Genomic DNA, 19,312 nt, shown 5'->3' on the forward strand with positions numbered 1-19,312 from the left:
TCTGTGTTCCAATTGTTAGTATAAACAAATACGCAGTCTGCTGAAAGCAAGCTGTGCTCTGACAGTCTTTCTTATGGAGCGCAGTTCAGCTAATAAAACTCTTTCTGCCTTTCATTGCAAGCAAGCCCGAAAGTGTTTTTATGCTTCATAATGGATTGTAAAAGCAAAGATGCAGTTTGCTGAAAACAAGTTTATCTTTGACAGTCTTGATTACTGAGTGCAGTTGAGTTAATAAAACTGTCTTTCTGGTGCTCATTGCAAACACGCCAGAAAGTGTTTTTCTGTGTTCCAATTGTTAGTATAAACAAATACGCAGTCTGCTGAAAGCAAGCTGTGCTCTGACAGTCTTTCTTATGGAGCGCAGTTCAGCTAATAAAACTCTTTCTGCCTTTCATTGCAAGCGAGCCCGAAAGTGTTTTTATGCTTCATAACGGGTTGTAAAAGCAAAGATGCAGTTTGCTGAAAACAAGTTGTTCTTTGACAGTCTTGAATACTGAGTGCGGTTCAGTTAATAAAACTGTCTTTCTGGTGCTCATTGCAAACACGCCAGAAAGTGTTTTTCTGTGTTCCAATTGTTAGTATAAACAAATACGCAGTCTGCTGAAAGCAATCTGTGCTCTGACAGTCTTTCTTATGGAGCGCAGTTCAGCTAATAAAACTCTTTCTGCCTTTCATTGCAAGCGAGCCCGAAAGTGTTTTTATGCTTCATAACGGGTTGTAAAAGCAAAGATGCAGTTTGCTGAAAACAAGTTGTTCTTTGACAGTCTTGAATACTGAGTGCGGTTCAGTTAATAAAACTGTCTTTCTGGTGCTCATTGCAAACAAACCAGAAAGTGCTTTTCTGTGTTCTACTTGTTAGTATAAACAAATATGCAGTCTGCTGAAAGCAAGCTGTGCTCTGACAGTCTTTCTTATGGAGCGCAGTTCAGCTAATAAAACTCTTTCTGCCTTTCATTGCAAGCGAGCCCGAAAGTGTTTTTATGCTTCATAACGGGTTGTAAAAGCAAAGATGCAGTTTGCTGAAAACAAGTTGTTCTTTGACAGTCTTGAATACTGAGTGCGGTTCAGTTAATAAAACTGTCTTTCTGGTGCTCATTGCAAACACGCCAGAAAGTGTTTTTCTGTGTTCCAATTGTTAGTATAAACAAATACGCAGTCTGCTGAAAGCAAGCTGTGCTCTGACAGTCTTTCTTATGGAGCGCAGTTCAGCTAATAAAACTCTTTCTGCCTTTCATTGCAAGCGAGCCCGAAAGTGTTTTTATGCTTCATAACGGGTTGTAAAAGCAAAGATGCAGTTTGCTGAAAACAAGTTGTTCTTTGACAGTCTTGAATACTGAGTGCGGTTCAGTTAATAAAACTGTCTTTCTGGTGCTCATTGCAAACACGCCAGAAAGTGTTTTTCTGTGTTCCAATTGTTAGTATAAACAAATACGCAGTCTGCTGAAAGCAAGCTGTGCTCTGACAGTCTTTCTTATGGAGCGCAGTTCAGCTAATAAAACTCTTTCTGCCTTTCATTGCAAGCGAGCCCGAAAGTGTTTTTATGCTTCATAACGGGTTGTAAAAGCAAAGATGCAGTTTGCTGAAAACAAGTTGTTCTTTGACAGTCTTGAATACTGAGTGCGGTTCAGTTAATAAAACTGTCTTTCTGGTGCTCATTTGCAAGCAAGCCAGAAAGTGTTTTTCTGTGTTCCAATTGCTAGTATAGAGAAATACGCAGTCTGCTGAAAACAAGCTGTTCTCTGACAGTCTTTCTTATGGAGTGCAGTTCAGCTAATAAAACTCTTTCTGCCTTTCATTGCAAGCGAGCCCGAAAGTGTTTTTATGCTTCATAATGGGTTGTAAAAGCAAAGATGCAGTTTGCTGAAAACAAGTTGTTCTTTGACAGTCTTGAATACTGAGTGCGGTTCAGTTAATAAAACTGTCTTTCTGGTGCTCATTGCAAACACGCCAGAAAGTGTTTTTCTGTGTTCCAATTGTTAGTATAAACAAATACGCAGTCTGCTGAAAGCAAGCTGTGCTCTGACAGTCTTTCTTATGGAGCGCAGTTCAGCTAATAAAACTCTTTCTGCCTTTCATTGCAAGCAAGCCCGAAAGTGTTTTTATGCTTCATAATGGATTGTAAAAGCAAAGATGCAGTTTGCTGAAAACAAGTTTATCTTTGACAGTCTTGATTACTGAGTGCAGTTGAGTTAATAAAACTGTCTTTCTGGTGCTCATTGCAAACACGCCAGAAAGTGTTTTTCTGTGTTCCAATTGTTAGTATAAACAAATACGCAGTCTGCTGAAAGCAAGCTGTGCTCTGACAGTCTTTCTTATGGAGCGCAGTTCAGCTAATAAAACTCTTTCTGCCTTTCATTGCAAGCGAGCCCGAAAGTGTTTTTATGCTTCATAACGGGTTGTAAAAGCAAAGATGCAGTTTGCTGAAAACAAGTTGTTCTTTGACAGTCTTGAATACTGAGTGCGGTTCAGTTAATAAAACTGTCTTTCTGGTGCTCATTGCAAACACGCCAGAAAGTGTTTTTCTGTGTTCCAATTGTTAGTATAAACAAATACGCAGTCTGCTGAAAGCAATCTGTGCTCTGACAGTCTTTCTTATGGAGCGCAGTTCAGCTAATAAAACTCTTTCTGCCTTTCATTGCAAGCGAGCCCGAAAGTGTTTTTATGCTTCATAACGGGTTGTAAAAGCAAAGATGCAGTTTGCTGAAAACAAGTTGTTCTTTGACAGTCTTGAATACTGAGTGCGGTTCAGTTAATAAAACTGTCTTTCTGGTGCTCATTGCAAACAAACCAGAAAGTGTTTTTCTGTGTTCTACTTGTTAGTATAAACAAATATGCAGTCTGCTGAAAGCAAGCTGTGCTCTGACAGTCATTCTTATGGAGTGCAGTTCAGCTAATAAAACTCTTTCTGCCTTTCATTGCAAGCGAGCCCGAAAGTGTTTTTATGCTTCATAACGGGTTGTAAAAGCAAAGATGCAGTTTGCTGAAAACAAGTTGTTCTTTGACAGTCTTGAATACTGAGTGCGGTTCAGTTAATAAAACTGTCTTTCTGGTGCTCATTGCAAACACGCCAGAAAGTGTTTTTCTGTGTTCCAATTGTTAGTATAAACAAATACGCAGTCTGCTGAAAGCAATCTGTGCTCTGACAGTCTTTCTTATGGAGCGCAGTTCAGCTAATAAAACTCTTTCTGCCTTTCATTGCAAGCGAGCCCGAAAGTGTTTTTATGCTTCATAACGGGTTGTAAAAGCAAAGATGCAGTTTGCTGAAAACAAGTTGTTCTTTGACAGTCTTGAATACTGAGTGCGGTTCAGTTAATAAAACTGTCTTTCTGGTGCTCATTGCAAACACGCCAGAAAGTGTTTTTCTGTGTTCCAATTGTTAGTATAAACAAATACGCAGTCTGCTGAAAGCAAGCTGTGCTCTGACAGTCTTTCTTATGGAGCGCAGTTCAGCTAATAAAACTCTTTCTGCCTTTCATTGCAAGCAAGCCCGAAAGTGTTTTTATGCTTCATAATGGATTGTAAAAGCAAAGATGCAGTTTGCTGAAAACAAGTTTATCTTTGACAGTCTTGATTACTGAGTGCAGTTGAGTTAATAAAACTGTCTTTCTGGTGCTCATTGCAAACACGCCAGAAAGTGTTTTTCTGTGTTCCAATTGTTAGTATAAACAAATACGCAGTCTGCTGAAAGCAAGCTGTGCTCTGACAGTCTTTCTTATGGAGCGCAGTTCAGCTAATAAAACTCTTTCTGCCTTTCATTGCAAGCGAGCCCGAAAGTGTTTTTATGCTTCATAACGGGTTGTAAAAGCAAAGATGCAGTTTGCTGAAAACAAGTTGTTCTTTGACAGTCTTGAATACTGAGTGCGGTTCAGTTAATAAAACTGTCTTTCTGGTGCTCATTGCAAACACGCCAGAAAGTGTTTTTCTGTGTTCCAATTGTTAGTATAAACAAATACGCAGTCTGCTGAAAGCAATCTGTGCTCTGACAGTCTTTCTTATGGAGCGCAGTTCAGCTAATAAAACTCTTTCTGCCTTTCATTGCAAGCGAGCCCGAAAGTGTTTTTATGCTTCATAACGGGTTGTAAAAGCAAAGATGCAGTTTGCTGAAAACAAGTTGTTCTTTGACAGTCTTGAATACTGAGTGCGGTTCAGTTAATAAAACTGTCTTTCTGGTGCTCATTGCAAACAAACCAGAAAGTGTTTTTCTGTGTTCTACTTGTTAGTATAAACAAATATGCAGTCTGCTGAAAGCAAGCTGTGCTCTGACAGTCTTTCTTATGGAGCGCAGTTCAGCTAATAAAACTCTTTCTGCCTTTCATTGCAAGCGAGCCCGAAAGTGTTTTTATGCTTCATAACGGGTTGTAAAAGCAAAGATGCAGTTTGCTGAAAACAAGTTGTTCTTTGACAGTCTTGAATACTGAGTGCGGTTCAGTTAATAAAACTGTCTTTCTGGTGCTCATTGCAAACACGCCAGAAAGTGTTTTTCTGTGTTCCAATTGTTAGTATAAACAAATACGCAGTCTGCTGAAAGCAAGCTGTGCTCTGACAGTCTTTCTTATGGAGCGCAGTTCAGCTAATAAAACTCTTTCTGCCTTTCATTGCAAGCGAGCCCGAAAGTGTTTTTATGCTTCATAACGGGTTGTAAAAGCAAAGATGCAGTTTGCTGAAAACAAGTTGTTCTTTGACAGTCTTGAATACTGAGTGCGGTTCAGTTAATAAAACTGTCTTTCTGGTGCTCATTGCAAACACGCCAGAAAGTGTTTTTCTGTGTTCCAATTGTTAGTATAAACAAATACGCAGTCTGCTGAAAGCAAGCTGTGCTCTGACAGTCTTTCTTATGGAGTGCAGTTCAGCTAATAAAACTCTTTCTGCCTTTCATTGCAAGCGAGCCCGAAAGTGTTTTTATGCTTCATAACGGGTTGTAAAAGCAAAGATGCAGTTTGCTGAAAACAAGTTGTTCTTTGACAGTCTTGAATACTGAGTGCGGTTCAGTTAATAAAACTGTCTTTCTGGTGCTCATTGCAAACAAGCCAGAAAGTGTTTTTCTGTGTTCCAATTGCTAGTATAGAGAAATACGCAGTCTGCTGAAAACAAGCTGTTCTCTGACAGTCTTTCTTATGGAGCGCAGTTCAGCTAATAAAACTCTTTCTGCCTTTCATTGCAAGCGAGCCCGAAAGTGTTTTTATGCTTCATAACGGGTTGTAAAAGCAAAGATGCAGTTTACTGAAAACAAGTTGTTCTTTGACAGTCTTGAATACTGAGTGTGGTTCAGTTAATAAAACTGTCTTTCTGGTGCTCATTGCAAACACGCCAGAAAGTGTTTTTCTGTGTTCCAATTGTTAGTATAAACAAATACGCAGTCTGCTGAAAGCAAGCTGTGCTCTGACAGTCTTTCTTATGGAGCGCAGTTCAGCTAATAAAACTCTTTCTGCCTTTCATTGCAAGCAAGCCCGAAAGTGTTTTTATGCTTCATAATGGATTGTAAAAGCAAAGATGCAGTTTGCTGAAAACAAGTTTATCTTTGACAGTCTTGATTACTGAGTGCAGTTGAGTTAATAAAACTGTCTTTCTGGTGCTCATTGCAAACACGCCAGAAAGTGTTTTTCTGTGTTCCAATTGTTAGTATAAACAAATACGCAGTCTGCTGAAAGCAAGCTGTGCTCTGACAGTCTTTCTTATGGAGCGCAGTTCAGCTAATAAAACTCTTTCTGCCTTTCATTGCAAGCGAGCCCGAAAGTGTTTTTATGCTTCATAACGGGTTGTAAAAGCAAAGATGCAGTTTGCTGAAAACAAGTTGTTCTTTGACAGTCTTGAATACTGAGTGCGGTTCAGTTAATAAAACTGTCTTTCTGGTGCTCATTGCAAACACGCCAGAAAGTGTTTTTCTGTGTTCCAATTGTTAGTATAAACAAATACGCAGTCTGCTGAAAGCAATCTGTGCTCTGACAGTCTTTCTTATGGAGCGCAGTTCAGCTAATAAAACTCTTTCTGCCTTTCATTGCAAGCGAGCCCGAAAGTGTTTTTATGCTTCATAACGGGTTGTAAAAGCAAAGATGCAGTTTGCTGAAAACAAGTTGTTCTTTGACAGTCTTGAATACTGAGTGCGGTTCAGTTAATAAAACTGTCTTTCTGGTGCTCATTGCAAACAAACCAGAAAGTGTTTTTCTGTGTTCTACTTGTTAGTATAAACAAATATGCAGTCTGCTGAAAGCAAGCTGTGCTCTGACAGTCTTTCTTATGGAGCGCAGTTCAGCTAATAAAACTCTTTCTGCCTTTCATTGCAAGCGAGCCCGAAAGTGTTTTTATGCTTCATAACGGGTTGTAAAAGCAAAGATGCAGTTTGCTGAAAACAAGTTGTTCTTTGACAGTCTTGAATACTGAGTGCGGTTCAGTTAATAAAACTGTCTTTCTGGTGCTCATTGCAAACACGCCAGAAAGTGTTTTTCTGTGTTCCAATTGTTAGTATAAACAAATACGCAGTCTGCTGAAAGCAAGCTGTGCTCTGACAGTCTTTCTTATGGAGCGCAGTTCAGCTAATAAAACTCTTTCTGCCTTTCATTGCAAGCGAGCCCGAAAGTGTTTTTATGCTTCATAACGGGTTGTAAAAGCAAAGATGCAGTTTGCTGAAAACAAGTTGTTCTTTGACAGTCTTGAATACTGAGTGCGGTTCAGTTAATAAAACTGTCTTTCTGGTGCTCATTGCAAACACGCCAGAAAGTGTTTTTCTGTGTTCCAATTGTTAGTATAAACAAATACGCAGTCTGCTGAAAGCAAGCTGTGCTCTGACAGTCTTTCTTATGGAGTGCAGTTCAGCTAATAAAACTCTTTCTGCCTTTCATTGCAAGCGAGCCCGAAAGTGTTTTTATGCTTCATAACGGGTTGTAAAAGCAAAGATGCAGTTTGCTGAAAACAAGTTGTTCTTTGACAGTCTTGAATACTGAGTGCGGTTCAGTTAATAAAACTGTCTTTCTGGTGCTCATTGCAAACAAGCCAGAAAGTGTTTTTCTGTGTTCCAATTGCTAGTATAGAGAAATACGCAGTCTGCTGAAAACAAGCTGTTCTCTGACAGTCTTTCTTATGGAGCGCAGTTCAGCTAATAAAACTCTTTCTGCCTTTCATTGCAAGCGAGCCCGAAAGTGTTTTTATGCTTCATAACGGGTTGTAAAAGCAAAGATGCAGTTTACTGAAAACAAGTTGTTCTTTGACAGTCTTGAATACTGAGTGTGGTTCAGTTAATAAAACTGTCTTTCTGGTGCTCATTGCAAACACGCCAGAAAGTGTTTTTCTGTGTTCCAATTGTTAGTATAAACAAATACGCAGTCTGCTGAAAGCAAGCTGTGCTCTGACAGTCTTTCTTATGGAGCGCAGTTCAGCTAATAAAACTCTTTCTGCCTTTCATTGCAAGCGAGCCCGAAAGTGTTTTTATGCTTCATAACGGGTTGTAAAAGCAAAGATGCAGTTTGCTGAAAACAAGTTGTTCTTTGACAGTCTTGAATACTGAGTGCGGTTCAGTTAATAAAACTGTCTTTCTGGTGCTCATTTGCAAGCAAGCCAGAAAGTGTTTTTCTGTGTTCCAATTGCTAGTATAGAGAAATACGCAGTCTGCTGAAAACAAGCTGTTCTCTGACAGTCTTTCTTATGGAGTGTAGTTCAGCTAATAAAACTCTTTCTGCCTTTCATTGCAAGCGAGCCCGAAAGTGTTTTTATGCTTCATAATGGGTTGTAAAAGCAAAGATGCAGTTTGCTGAAAACAAGTTGTTCTTTGACAGTCTTGAATACTGAGTGCGGTTCAGTTAATAAAACTGTCTTTCTGGTGCTCATTGCAAACACGCCAGAAAGTGTTTTTCTGTGTTCCAATTGTTAGTATAAACAAATACGCAGTCTGCTGAAAGCAAGCTGTGCTCTGACAGTCTTTCTTATGGAGCGCAGTTCAGCTAATAAAACTCTTTCTGCCTTTCATTGCAAGCAAGCCCGAAAGTGTTTTTATGCTTCATAATGGATTGTAAAAGCAAAGATGCAGTTTGCTGAAAACAAGTTTATCTTTGACAGTCTTGATTACTGAGTGCAGTTGAGTTAATAAAACTGTCTTTCTGGTGCTCATTGCAAACACGCCAGAAAGTGTTTTTCTGTGTTCCAATTGTTAGTATAAACAAATACGCAGTCTGCTGAAAGCAAGCTGTGCTCTGACAGTCTTTCTTATGGAGCGCAGTTCAGCTAATAAAACTCTTTCTGCCTTTCATTGCAAGCGAGCCCGAAAGTGTTTTTATGCTTCATAACGGGTTGTAAAAGCAAAGATGCAGTTTGCTGAAAACAAGTTGTTCTTTGACAGTCTTGAATACTGAGTGCGGTTCAGTTAATAAAACTGTCTTTCTGGTGCTCATTGCAAACACGCCAGAAAGTGTTTTTCTGTGTTCCAATTGTTAGTATAAACAAATACGCAGTCTGCTGAAAGCAATCTGTGCTCTGACAGTCTTTCTTATGGAGCGCAGTTCAGCTAATAAAACTCTTTCTGCCTTTCATTGCAAGCGAGCCCGAAAGTGTTTTTATGCTTCATAACGGGTTGTAAAAGCAAAGATGCAGTTTGCTGAAAACAAGTTGTTCTTTGACAGTCTTGAATACTGAGTGCGGTTCAGTTAATAAAACTGTCTTTCTGGTGCTCATTGCAAACACGCCAGAAAGTGTTTTTCTGTGTTCCAATTGTTAGTATAAACAAATACGCAGTCTGCTGAAAGCAAGCTGTGCTCTGACAGTCTTTCTTATGGAGCGCAGTTCAGCTAATAAAACTCTTTCTGCCTTTCATTGCAAGCGAGCCCGAAAGTGTTTTTATGCTTCATAACGGGTTGTAAAAGCAAAGATGCAGTTTGCTGAAAACAAGTTGTTCTTTGACAGTCTTGAATACTGAGTGCGGTTCAGTTAATAAAACTGTCTTTCTGGTGCTCATTGCAAACACGCCAGAAAGTGTTTTTCTGTGTTCCAATTGTTAGTATAAACAAATACGCAGTCTGCTGAAAGCAAGCTGTGCTCTGACAGTCTTTCTTATGGAGTGCAGTTCAGCTAATAAAACTCTTTCTGCCTTTCATTGCAAGCGAGCCCGAAAGTGTTTTTATGCTTCATAACGGGTTGTAAAAGCAAAGATGCAGTTTGCTGAAAACAAGTTGTTCTTTGACAGTCTTGAATACTGAGTGCGGTTCAGTTAATAAAACTGTCTTTCTGGTGCTCATTGCAAACAAGCCAGAAAGTGTTTTTCTGTGTTCCAATTGCTAGTATAGAGAAATACGCAGTCTGCTGAAAACAAGCTGTTCTCTGACAGTCTTTCTTATGGAGCGCAGTTCAGCTAATAAAACTCTTTCTGCCTTTCATTGCAAGCGAGCCCGAAAGTGTTTTTATGCTTCATAACGGGTTGTAAAAGCAAAGATGCAGTTTACTGAAAACAAGTTGTTCTTTGACAGTCTTGAATACTGAGTGTGGTTCAGTTAATAAAACTGTCTTTCTGGTGCTCATTGCAAACACGCCAGAAAGTGTTTTTCTGTGTTCCAATTGTTAGTATAAACAAATACGCAGTCTGCTGAAAGCAAGCTGTGCTCTGACAGTCTTTCTTATGGAGCGCAGTTCAGCTAATAAAACTCTTTCTGCCTTTCATTGCAAGCGAGCCCGAAAGTGTTTTTATGCTTCATAACGGGTTGTAAAAGCAAAGATGCAGTTTGCTGAAAACAAGTTGTTCTTTGACAGTCTTGAACACTGAGTGCGGTTCAGTTAATAAAACTGTCTTTCTGGTGCTCATTGCAAACACGCCAGAAAGTGTCTTTCTGTGTTCCAATTGCTGGTGTAAAGAAATACGCAGTCTGCTGAAAGCAAGCTGTGCTCTGACAGTCTTTCTTATGGAGTGCAGTTCAGCTAATAAAACTCTTTCTGCCTTTCATTGCAAGCGAGCCCGAAAGTGTTTTTATGCTTCATAACGGGTTGTAAAAGCAAAGATGCAGTTTGCTGAAAACAAGTTGTTCTTTGACAGTCTTGAATACTGAGTGCGGTTCAGTTAATAAAACTGTCTTTCTGGTGCTCATTGCAAACACGCCAGAAAGTGTTTTTCTGTGTTCCAATTGTTAGTATAAACAAATACGCAGTCTGCTGAAAGCAAGCTGTGCTCTGACAGTCTTTCTTATGGAGCGCAGTTCAGCTAATAAAACTCTTTCTGCCTTTCATTGCAAGCGAGCCCGAAAGTGTTTTTATGCTTCATAACGGGTTGTAAAAGCAAAGATGCAGTTTGCTGAAAACAAGTTTATCTTTGACAGTCTTGATTACTGAGTGCAGTTGAGTTAATAAAACTGTCTTTCTGGTGCTCATTGCAAACACGCCAGAAAGTGTTTTTCTGTGTTCCAATTGTTAGTATAAACAAATACGCAGTCTGCTGAAAGCAAGCTGTGCTCTGACAGTCTTTCTTATGGAGCGCAGTTCAGCTAATAAAACTCTTTCTGCCTTTCATTGCAAGCGAGCCCGAAAGTGTTTTTATGCTTCATAACGGGTTGTAAAAGCAAAGATGCAGTTTGCTGAAAACAAGTTGTTCTTTGACAGTCTTGAATACTGAGTGCGGTTCAGTTAATAAAACTGTCTTTCTGGTGCTCATTGCAAACACGCCAGAAAGTGTTTTTCTGTGTTCCAATTGTTAGTATAAACAAATACGCAGTCTGCTGAAAGCAATCTGTGCTCTGACAGTCTTTCTTATGGAGCGCAGTTCAGCTAATAAAACTCTTTCTGCCTTTCATTGCAAGCGAGCCCGAAAGTGTTTTTATGCTTCATAACGGGTTGTAAAAGCAAAGATGCAGTTTGCTGAAAACAAGTTGTTCTTTGACAGTCTTGAATACTGAGTGCGGTTCAGTTAATAAAACTGTCTTTCTGGTGCTCATTGCAAACACGCCAGAAAGTGTTTTTCTGTGTTCCAATTGTTAGTATAAACAAATACGCAGTCTGCTGAAAGCAAGCTGTGCTCTGACAGTCTTTCTTATGGAGCGCAGTTCAGCTAATAAAACTCTTTCTGCCTTTCATTGCAAGCGAGCCCGAAAGTGTTTTTATGCTTCATAACGGGTTGTAAAAGCAAAGATGCAGTTTGCTGAAAACAAGTTGTTCTTTGACAGTCTTGAATACTGAGTGCGGTTCAGTTAATAAAACTGTCTTTCTGGTGCTCATTGCAAACACGCCAGAAAGTGTTTTTCTGTGTTCCAATTGTTAGTATAAACAAATACGCAGTCTGCTGAAAGCAAGCTGTGCTCTGACAGTCTTTCTTATGGAGTGCAGTTCAGCTAATAAAACTCTTTCTGCCTTTCATTGCAAGCGAGCCCGAAAGTGTTTTTATGCTTCATAACGGGTTGTAAAAGCAAAGATGCAGTTTGCTGAAAACAAGTTGTTCTTTGACAGTCTTGAATACTGAGTGCGGTTCAGTTAATAAAACTGTCTTTCTGGTGCTCATTGCAAACAAGCCAGAAAGTGTTTTTCTGTGTTCCAATTGCTAGTATAGAGAAATACGCAGTCTGCTGAAAACAAGCTGTTCTCTGACAGTCTTTCTTATGGAGCGCAGTTCAGCTAATAAAACTCTTTCTGCCTTTCATTGCAAGCGAGCCCGAAAGTGTTTTTATGCTTCATAACGGGTTGTAAAAGCAAAGATGCAGTTTACTGAAAACAAGTTGTTCTTTGACAGTCTTGAATACTGAGTGTGGTTCAGTTAATAAAACTGTCTTTCTGGTGCTCATTGCAAACACGCCAGAAAGTGTTTTTCTGTGTTCCAATTGTTAGTATAAACAAATACGCAGTCTGCTGAAAGCAAGCTGTGCTCTGACAGTCTTTCTTATGGAGCGCAGTTCAGCTAATAAAACTCTTTCTGCCTTTCATTGCAAGCGAGCCCGAAAGTGTTTTTATGCTTCATAACGGGTTGTAAAAGCAAAGATGCAGTTTGCTGAAAACAAGTTGTTCTTTGACAGTCTTGAACACTGAGTGCGGTTCAGTTAATAAAACTGTCTTTCTGGTGCTCATTGCAAACACGCCAGAAAGTGTCTTTCTGTGTTCCAATTGCTGGTGTAAAGAAATACGCAGTCTGCTGAAAGCAAGCTGTGCTCTGACAGTCTTTCTTATGGAGTGCAGTTCAGCTAATAAAACTCTTTCTGCCTTTCATTGCAAGCGAGCCCGAAAGTGTTTTTATGCTTCATAACGGGTTGTAAAAGCAAAGATGCAGTTTGCTGAAAACAAGTTGTTCTTTGACAGTCTTGAATACTGAGTGCGGTTCAGTTAATAAAACTGTCTTTCTGGTGCTCATTGCAAACAAACCAGAAAGTGTTTTTCTGTGTTCTACTTGTTAGTATAAACAAATATGCAGTCTGCTGAAAGCAAGCTGTGCTCTGACAGTCTTTCTTATGGAGCGCAGTTCAGCTAATAAAACTCTTTCTGCCTTTCATTGCAAGCGAGCCCGAAAGTGTTTTTATGCTTCATAACGGGTTGTAAAAGCAAAGATGCAGTTTGCTGAAAACAAGTTGTTCTTTGACAGTCTTGAATACTGAGTGCGGTTCAGTTAATAAAACTGTCTTTCTGGTGCTCATTGCAAACACGCCAGAAAGTGTTTTTCTGTGTTCCAATTGTTAGTATAAACAAATACGCAGTCTGCTGAAAGCAAGCTGTGCTCTGACAGTCTTTCTTATGGAGCGCAGTTCAGCTAATAAAACTCTTTCTGCCTTTCATTGCAAGCGAGCCCGAAAGTGTTTTTATGCTTCATAACGGGTTGTAAAAGCAAAGATGCAGTTTGCTGAAAACAAGTTGTTCTTTGACAGTCTTGAATACTGAGTGCGGTTCAGTTAATAAAACTGTCTTTCTGGTGCTCATTGCAAACAAGCCAGAAAGTGTTTTTCTGTGTTCCAATTGCTAGTATAGAGAAATACGCAGTCTGCTGAAAACAAGCTGTTCTCTGACAGTCTTTCTTATTGAGCGCAGTTCAGCTAATAAAACTCTTTCTGCCTTTCATTGCAAGCGAGCCCGAAAGTGTTTTTATGCTTCATAACGGGTTGTAAAAGCAAAGATGCAGTTTACTGAAAACAAGTTGTTCTTTGACAGTCTTGAATACTGAGTGTGGTTCAGTTAATAAAACTGTCTTTCTGGTGCTCATTGCAAACACGCCAGAAAGTGTTTTTCTGTGTTCCAATTGTTAGTATAAACAAATACGCAGTCTGCTGAAAGCAAGCTGTGCTCTGACAGTCTTTCTTATGGAGCGCAGTTCAGCTAATAAAACTCTTTCTGCCTTTCATTGCAAGCGAGCCCGAAAGTGTTTTTATGCTTCATAACGGGTTGTAAAAGCAAAGATGCAGTTTGCTGAAAACAAGTTGTTCTTTGACAGTCTTGAACACTGAGTGCGGTTCAGTTAATAAAACTGTCTTTCTGGTGCTCATTGCAAACACGCCAGAAAGTGTCTTTCTGTGTTCCAATTGCTGGTGTAAAGAAATACGCAGTCTGCTGAAAGCAAGCTGTGCTCTGACAGTCTTTCTTATGGAGTGCAGTTCAGCTAATAAAACTCTTTCTGCCTTTCATTGCAAGCGAGCCCGAAAGTGTTTTTATGCTTCATAACGGGTTGTAAAAGCAAAGATGCAGTTTGCTGAAAACAAGTTGTTCTTTGACAGTCTTGAATACTGAGTGCGGTTCAGTTAATAAAACTGTCTTTCTGGTGCTCATTGCAAACACGCCAGAAAGTGTTTTTCTGTGTTCCAATTGTTAGTATAAACAAATACGCAGTCTGCTGAAAGCAAGCTGTGCTCTGACAGTCTTTCTTATGGAGCGCAGTTCAGCTAATAAAACTCTTTCTGCCTTTCATTGCAAGCGAGCCCGAAAGTGTTTTTATGCTTCATAACGGGTTGTAAAAGCAAAGATGCAGTTTGCTGAAAACAAGTTGTTCTTTGACAGTCTTGAATACTGAGTGCGGTTCAGTTAATAAAACTGTCTTTCTGGTGCTCATTGCAAACACGCCAGAAAGTGTTTTTTCTGTGTTCCAATTGTTAGTATAAACAAATACGCAGTCTGCTGAAAGCAAGCTGTGCTCTGACAGTCTTTCTTATGGAGCGCAGTTCAGCTAATAAAACTCTTTCTGCCTTTCATTGCAAGCGAGCCCGAAAGTGTTTTTATGCTTCATAACGGGTTGTAAAAGCAAAGATGCAGTTTGCTGAAAACAAGTTGTTCTTTGACAGTCTTGAATACTGAGTGCGGTTCAGTTAATAAAACTGTCTTTCTGGTGCTCATTGCAAACACGCCAGAAAGTGTTTTTCTGTGTTCCAATTGTTAGTATAAACAAATACGCAGTCTGCTGAAAGCAAGCTGTGCTCTGACAGTCTTTCTTATGGAGCGCAGTTCAGCTAATAAAACTCTTTCTGCCTTTCATTGCAAGCGAGCCCGAAAGTGTTTTTATGCTTCATAACGGGTTGTAAAAGCAAAGATGCAGTTTGCTGAAAACAAGTTGTTCTTTGACAGTCTTGAATACTGAGTGCGGTTCAGTTAATAAAACTGTCTTTCTGGTGCTCATTTGCAAGCAAGCCAGAAAGTGTTTTTCTGTGTTCCAATTGCTAGTATAGAGAAATACGCAGTCTGCTGAAAACAAGCTGTTCTCTGACAGTCTTTCTTATGGAGTGCAGTTCAGCTAATAAAACTCTTTCTGCCTTTCATTGCAAGCGAGCCCGAAAGTGTTTTTATGCTTCATAATGGGTTGTAAAAGCAAAGATGCAGTTTGCTGAAAACAAGTTGTTCTTTGACAGTCTTGAATACTGAGTGCGGTTCAGTTAATAAAACTGTCTTTCTGGTGCTCATTGCAAACACGCCAGAAAGTGTTTTTCTGTGTTCCAATTGTTAGTATAAACAAATACGCAGTCTGCTGAAAGCAAGCTGTGCTCTGACAGTCTTTCTTATGGAGCGCAGTTCAGCTAATAAAACTCTTTCTGCCTTTCATTGCAAGCAAGCCCGAAAGTGTTTTTATGCTTCATAATGGATTGTAAAAGCAAAGATGCAGTTTGCTGAAAACAAGTTTATCTTTGACAGTCTTGAATACTGAGTGCAGTTGAGTTAATAAAACTGTCTTTCTGGTGCTCATTGCAAACACGCCAGAAAGTGTTTTTCTGTGTTCCAATTGTTAGTATAAACAAATACGCAGTCTGCTGAAAGCAAGCTGTGCTCTGACAGTCTTTCTTATGGAGCGCAGTTCAGCTAATAAAACTCTTTCTGCCTTTCATTGCAAGCGAGCCCGAAAGTGTTTTTATGCTTCATAACGGGTTGTAAAAGCAAAGATGCAGTTTGCTGAAAACAAGTTGTTCTTTGACAGTCTTGAATACTGAGTGCGGTTCAGTTAATAAAACTGTCTTTCTGGTGCTCATTGCAAACACGCCAGAAAGTGTTTTTCTGTGTTCCAATTGTTAGTATAAACAAATATGCAGTCTGCTGAAAGCAAGCTGTGCTCTGACAGTCTTTCTTATGGAGCGCAGTTCAGCTAATAAAACTCTTTCTGCCTTTCATTGCAAGCGAGACCGAAAGTGTTTTTATGCTTCATAACGGGTTGTAAAAGCAAAGATGCAGTTTGCTGAAAACAAGTTGTTCTTTGACAGTCTTGAATACTGAGTGCGGTTCAGTTAATAAAACTGTCTTTCTGGTGCTCATTTGCAAGCAAGCCAGAAAGTGTTTTTCTGTGTTCCAATTGCTAGTATAGAGAAATACGCAGTCTGCTGAAAACAAGCTATTCTCTGACAGTCTTTCTTATGGAGTGCAGTTCAGCTAATAAAACTCTTTCTGCCTTTCATTGCAAGCGAGCCCGAAAGTGTTTTTATGCTTCATAATGGGTTGTAAAAGCAAAGATGCAGTTTGCTGAAAACAAGTTGTTCTTTGACAGTCTTGAATACTGAGTGCGGTTCAGTTAATAAAACTGTCTTTCTGGTGCTCATTGCAAACACGCCAGAAAGTGTTTTTCTGTGTTCCAATTGTTAGTATAAACAAATACGCAGTCTGCTGAAAGCAAGCTGTGCTCTGACAGTCTTTCTTATGGAGCGCAGTTCAGCTAATAAAACTCTTTCTGCCTTTCATTGCAAGCAAGCCCGAAAGTGTTTTTATGCTTCATAATGGATTGTAAAAGCAAAGATGCAGTTTGCTGAAAACAAGTTTATCTTTGACAGTCTTGAATACTGAGTGCAGTTGAGTTAATAAAACTGTCTTTCTGGTGCTCATTGCAAACACGCCAGAAAGTGTTTTTCTGTGTTCCAATTGTTAGTATAAACAAATACGCAGTCTGCTGAAAGCAAGCTGTGCTCTGACAGTCTTTCTTATGGAGCGCAGTTCAGCTAATAAAACTCTTTCTGCCTTTCATTGCAAGCGAGCCCGAAAGTGTTTTTATGCTTCATAACGGGTTGTAAAAGCAAAGATGCAGTTTGCTGAAAACAAGTTGTTCTTTGACAGTCTTGAATACTGAGTGCGGTTCAGTTAATAAAACTGTCTTTCTGGTGCTCATTGCAAACAAACCAGAAAGTGTTTTTCTGTGTTCTACTTGTTAGTATAAACAAATATGCAGTCTGCTGAAAGCAAGCTGTGCTCTGACAGTCTTTCTTATGGAGCGCAGTTCAGCTAATAAAACTCTTTCTGCCTTTCATTGCAAGCGAGCCCGAAAGTGTTTTTATGCTTCATAACGGGTTGTAAAAGCAAAGATGCAGTTTGCTGAAAACAAGTTGTTCTTTGACAGTCTTGAATACTGAGTGCGGTTCAGTTAATAAAACTGTCTTTCTGGTGCTCATTGCAAACACGCCAGAAAGTGTTTTTCTGTGTTCCAATTGTTAGTATAAACAAATACGCAGTCTGCTGAAAGCAAGCTGTGCTCTGACAGTCTTTCTTATGGAGCGCAGTTCAGCTAATAAAACTCTTTCTGCCTTTCATTGCAAGCGAGACCGAAAGTGTTTTTATGCTTCATAACGGGTTGTAAAAGCAAAGATGCAGTTTGCTGAAAACAAGTTGTTCTTTGACAGTCTTGAATACTGAGTGCGGTTCAGTTAATAAAACTGTCTTTCTGGTGCTCATTTGCAAGCAAGCCAGAAAGTGTTTTTCTGTGTTCCAATTGCTAGTATAGAGAAATACGCAGTCTGCTGAAAACAAGCTATTCTCTGACAGTCTTTCTTATGGAGTGCAGTTCAGCTAATAAAACTCTTTCTGCCTTTCATTGCAAGCGAGCCCGAAAGTGTTTTTATGCTTCATAATGGGTTGTAAAAGCAAAGATGCAGTTTGCTGAAAACAAGTTGTTCTTTGACAGTCTTGAATACTGAGTGCGGTTCAGTTAATAAAACTGTCTTTCTGGTGCTCATTGCAAACACGCCAGAAAGTGTTTTTCTGTGTTCCAATTGTTAGTATAAACAAATACGCAGTCTGCTGAAAGCAAGCTGTGCTCTGACAGTCTTTCTTATGGAGCGCAGTTCAGCTAATAAAACTCTTTCTGCCTTTCATTGCAAGCAAGCCCGAAAATGTTTTTATGCTTCATAATGGATTGTAAAAGCAAAGATGCAGTTTGCTGAAAACAAGTTTATCTTTGACAGTCTTGAATACTGAGTGCAGTTGAGTTAATAAAACTGTCTTTCTGGTGCTCATTGCAAACACGCCAGAAAGTGTTTTTCTGTGTTCCAATTGTTAGTATAAACAAATACGCAGTCTGCTGAAAGCAAGCTGTGCTCTGACAGTCTTTCTTATGGAGCGCAGTTCAGCTAATAAAACTCTTTCTGCCTTTCATTGCAAGCGAGCCCGAAAGTGTTTTTATGCTTCATAACGGGTTGTAAAAGCAAAGATGCAGTTTGCTGAAAACAAGTTGTTCTTTGACAGTCTTGAATACTGAGTGCGGTTCAGTTAATAAAACTGTCTTTCTGGTTCTCATTGCAAACAAACCAGAAAGTGTTTTTCTGTGTTCTACTTGTTAGTATAAACAAATATGCAGTCTGCTGAAAGCAAGCTGTGCTCTGACAGTCTTTCTTATGGAGCGCAGTTCAGCTAATAAAACTCTTTCTGCCTTTCATTGCAAGCGAGCCCGAAAGTGTTTTTATGCTTCATAACGGGTTGTAAAAGCAAAGATGCAGTTTGCTGAAAACAAGTTGTTCTTTGACAGTCTTGAATACTGAGTGCGGTTCAGTTAATAAAACTGTCTTTCTGGTGCTCATTGCAAACACGCCAGAAAGTGTTTTTCTGTGTTCCAATTGTTAGTATAAACAAATACGCAGTCTGCTGAAAGCAAGCTGTGCTCTGACAGTCTTTCTTATGGAGCGCAGTTCAGCTAATAAAACTCTTTCTGCCTTTCATTGCAAGCGAGCCCGAAAGTGTTTTTATGCTTCATAACGGGTTGTAAAAGCAAAGATGCAGTTTGCTGAAAACAAGTTGTTCTTTGACAGTCTTGAATACTGAGTGCGGTTCAGTTAATAAAACTGTCTTTCTGGTGCTCATTGCAAACACGCCAGAAAGTGTTTTTCTGTGTTCCAATTGTTAGTATAAACAAATACGCAGTCTGCTGAAAGCAAGCTGTGCTCTGACAGTCTTTCTTATGGAGCGCAGTTCAGCTAATAAAACTCTTTCTGCCTTTCATTGCAAGCGAGCCCGAAAGTGTTTTTATGCTTCATAACGGGTTGTAAAAGCAAAGATGCAGTTTGCTGAAAACAAGTTGTTCTTTGACAGTCTTGAATACTGAGTGCGGTTCAGTTAATAAAACTGTCTTTCTGGTGCTCATTGCAAACACGCCAGAAAGTGTTTTTCTGTGTTCCAATTGTTAGTATAAACAAATACGCAGTCTGCTGAAAGCAAGCTGTGCTCTGACAGTCTTTCTTATGGAGCGCAGTTCAGCTAATAAAACTCTTTCTGCCTTTCATTGCAAGCGAGCCCGAAAGTGTTTTTATGCTTCATAATGGACTGTAAAAGCAAAGATGCAGTTTGCTGAAAACAAGTTGTTCTTTGACACTCTTGAATACTGAGTGCGGTTCAGTTAATAAAACTGTCTTTCTGGTGCTCATTGCAAACAAACAAGAAAGTGTTTTTCTGTGTTCTACTTGTTAGTATAAACAAATATGCATTCTGCTGAAAGCAAGCTGTGCTCTGACAGTCTTTCTTATGGAGTGCAGTTCAGCTAATAAAACTCTTTCTGCCTTTCATTGCAAGCGAGCCCGAAAGTGTTTTTATGCTTCATAACGGATAGTAAAAGCAAAGATGCAGTTTGCTGAAAACAAGTTTATCTTTGACAGTCTTGAATACTGAGTGCGGTTCAGTTAATAAAACTGTCTTTCTGGTGCTCATTGCAAGCAAG

Source organism: Hoplias malabaricus, chromosome 6 (genome assembly GCF_029633855.1).
Source record: "Hoplias malabaricus isolate fHopMal1 chromosome 6, fHopMal1.hap1, whole genome shotgun sequence".
Classification (NCBI taxonomy): Eukaryota; Metazoa; Chordata; class Actinopteri; order Characiformes; family Erythrinidae; genus Hoplias; species Hoplias malabaricus.